This window comes from Pteropus vampyrus, unplaced genomic scaffold (genome assembly GCF_000151845.1).
Source record: "Pteropus vampyrus isolate Shadow unplaced genomic scaffold, Pvam_2.0 Scaffold78, whole genome shotgun sequence".
NCBI classification, from domain to species: Eukaryota; Metazoa; Chordata; class Mammalia; order Chiroptera; family Pteropodidae; genus Pteropus; species Pteropus vampyrus.
In genome coordinates, this window is record NW_011888859.1 from 686,932 (window position 1) to 690,363 (window position 3,432).

The 3,432-nt window shown below is 32.4% G+C and overlaps 1 protein-coding gene across 1 annotated transcript in view; it reads left to right on the plus strand.

The window, feature by feature from the left end:
- Window positions 1-1,550, plus strand: part of PLEKHG1 (pleckstrin homology and RhoGEF domain containing G1) — a 93,993-nt gene extending 92,443 nt beyond the window's left edge. Inside the window, exon 17 of the mRNA XM_011362687.2 lies at window positions 84-1,550. The gene's annotated coding sequence lies outside the window, so the exon portion shown is untranslated. The remainder of the gene's footprint in view (window positions 1-83) is intronic.
- The last annotated feature ends 1,882 nt before the right edge of the window (window positions 1,551-3,432 follow it).

Genomic DNA, 3,432 nt, shown 5'->3' on the forward strand with positions numbered 1-3,432 from the left:
TAGAGGCAATGTCGGCATCTGTGTTTTCTGATGCTGCTTGTCTTCATGTTTCATGTAAGTCAATCTTACTTGAAAATTTCCAGGTGTTTTGTTTGGTTTAACAAGATGGCCATGATATTTCCCCCATATCTTGACAATAATTGTGCCCAGACTTTAATAAATGCAATAATCTTCTTATTATACAGAAGCCATGAGTAGTTTTATCCTAGGAGTAAAGGCAGCAAAAGGAGGCACTTCCACAGGTTTTAAAAAGGAAAGGAAACTAAAGCTATTTAAAGGATTATGCTTATTACATCTGGCATTTTTGTTCTGTTTGTGGCAAGACCCTAGAATAACTTAAGCTAAAGATATCTAATTGGAGCATACCCTATGGTGCCCATTTTAGGGTTTCTTATGGTGGTATTCCTACATCAGATCATTGCAATGCAGAAATTGTATAACTGTTGGAAATTAGAATATAACAGGACCACTTTTCTATAAGCCAAATCTTTACCTGGATTCCTGGACAAGGCCTGGAGAATGTGCTCCTCATCACATTTATTTTATGATGACGAAATGGGACAAATGAATGATTCTCTCAATAACAAAGAAAACCAAGGGCAAGAAAATGCAAATTGACTTAACTATTGGAAAAGTTGGGTTGACATCTGGGAGCAGCTTGACTACTCATATTTCAGTTGAAGGGGATGAAGGATGGGGAAATAGCACCCTTCCTACTATTTTTTCTTGTGCCTCTCTCTAATCAACACAAAGTAAAACACAAGCAAAAATAAAACAAAGCACTTTAAAGTTACCTTTTCTAGAGCAGTTTTTCATATGAACTTTCATGAATTTTGTACTCAACCAAATGACCTGATCCCAACCTGGGGGATTTCTTTGATTGCAATGAAATTTATTTCCTAACCAGACATAAGATGGGGCCTTATTTCATTGTTTTGCGAAATATTAAAGACCAGAATCTTTGGTTAGTAAGTTCTAACTCGTAACATCTTTTATGTTGTAATTATGGTCTCTAAATAGCAGTTTATTGTGTTATGTTGAATAAAACTCTTAATGGAAGGAAACTGAGAAACAAAAGCAAAACCTTGTGAGTAGAAAACAAGATGAAAGAAGCTAAAGAAAAAAATGAAGGTGGATTTGTTGCTCCTTTAGAAAAATATTGTTTTACTGAAGACTCCAGTCAGTGCAACGACGCTTCTCAAACCCTAGCTTTTGCATTTTAAGCAGTTTTACATTCTGTGGCCCCTTCCCCATCCTCTGTTTTCATTTTAAAAGATGTAATAATATGTATAGGGTAAAGGGATCTGGGCTTTTTATTGAGGGTAAACAATGATATTGATTTGAGTCAGTGACATCTTACCATAATTCTTTTCCTCTTTTTAAGTCCTGTGCCTCTCAGCTATAAAACAAAATGTGACCATCTTTATTGTATAAACAGGTACCTAAGGCATTCATTTTTCTTTTTAAATAACAAAAAATAACCCTAGTTTCTTGTTTCTCTATACCATGTTTTCTTCTCGTAGCTTATAAAACAAAGTCCATATTGAATAGCATGGTTCTGGAAATATTTTTCATTGTCTTTCTTTAAACATGATATGAATCTTCAAGATTATGCAAGGTCAGAGAAGACAAGCACTGTAAGAAGGTATATTCTTAGATTTGCTAAAGATATTTGTGTGTTTGCGAAACATTAGCTGACTCTTCTTGTCCCAAGAATGCAGTCTCTCATTTTTGCTTTTTTGTTTCTATGGCCCAAGTTGTATATTGTCCATTCTATATTACTGTGGTGTCTTACTCTCAGAAATGATTAATCCTTCACACCAGTGTCTCGGTGACCACTTTGATGTCACCTGTAGGAATACACCCCACTGACGAAGGTGGATATCTTATTATATAAAATGTCTACATGGTCATCTTTAGGTTCCAGGACAAATCTTTAATTTTAGAGATCACTTCTGTCAGCCAGGGTGCAGATTTTGCAAGCTGAGTGGATATACATATATATATAATCATGTTCGTATTTTTCCTCAAAGTTATCAATTACATGCTTTTGTTTAAAATAGTTTCTTTTGGAGGTAGGGTAGGGATGTATATAATCGAGGAAAAAAGAATATATGTACTTCAAAGCGTGTCACATTCTTATTAGGTCTCTGTACTGAAGGTTCAATTTTTTTATAAGTTCACTTTTCACCTATTCTTTGTGCAAGAGAAATGCATCTAGGAAAGCAGAGTTTAAATATTGTATATAAGATAATTAAAGTTAGTAATGCTCATTATTTAATAAAGTTTGTAAAGTACAAAGTAAATTATAGTGTGAATTAATGTGTTTATTCTATAAAGTTTAAGTTTTTTCCAAACTACCTTTAGTTATAATACTTTGTATTGCCTAATGAGCCATGAAGAAAATGACTCAGGGTAATGATGCTATACCACGTCTCAGTGACAGACCATTTTCTGTATCTTTGGATTACTTTTGAAATATTGAATTTGATGTCTGGAATGGTATTTGTTTTCTTCATAGGTGGCTAAGCCAGATCTATCACTAGATTATCTTTTTTTTTTTTTTTTTTTTTTACTTTGTAGTAACAAGTCATCCTTTTAACATCCTTTTCATTATTGAATCAAAAAATTAATGTAAAAGTTTTTTTAGTAAAAATTAAGGTTTTTTCATGTAACTTCATGTTCTGAATTTTCTTTGATACATAAAAGTTTTACAAAGAATAAAAGCATGTTAATATAAATTGATAATTATAGACACTTTCAAAAGCAATTCTATTTCCAAATATAAGCATAATATCCTAGTCCAGTATAATGAAAATATATGTTATCTAACTTTCCTCATACAGAGAAAAATGGCTTTAAAATTTTTCTTTAGAGCAGTCAAGAGTGGAGACCCATCCGACTGAAGACCCATCAGACTTACCATATCTTACTCTTGTACTTTGAGGTTGAAAATCAATGGTTTTTTTTTTTTTTTTTACAAATCCTAAGAGTTCAATTTACAGAAGTGAATGACACTAGGAAAAAACCATGCTTTATGTAAATTCTATCCATAAATTATAATTCTAGGGCAAAAAATATCATAAAAAGCAGCAGCTTTGTAATGAGCTATGAATACAGCTGTTAAATATGAAGAGACAACATTTGTCTGTTTTCTTTTGTTAAAAAATTAATTTCTATTTTGAAGAGCAAATGTTAACAATATTTCAAGAGTTCTCACATCCTATATATTAAATAACTTCCTCTATCACATAACTTCCTCAGTCTGAACAGTAGTAGTACACTCAAGGTCTATCAGCCAGAAGGGATTCCAACAAAAGAAACTGCTTCAGCAATTTTGCTAATTTACATATGTTTATACATCTTTAACTTAAACCTTGTCCTATGGATAGGATCTGGAGCTTTCTTATGCATGCTTTTGCAATGTTTTTT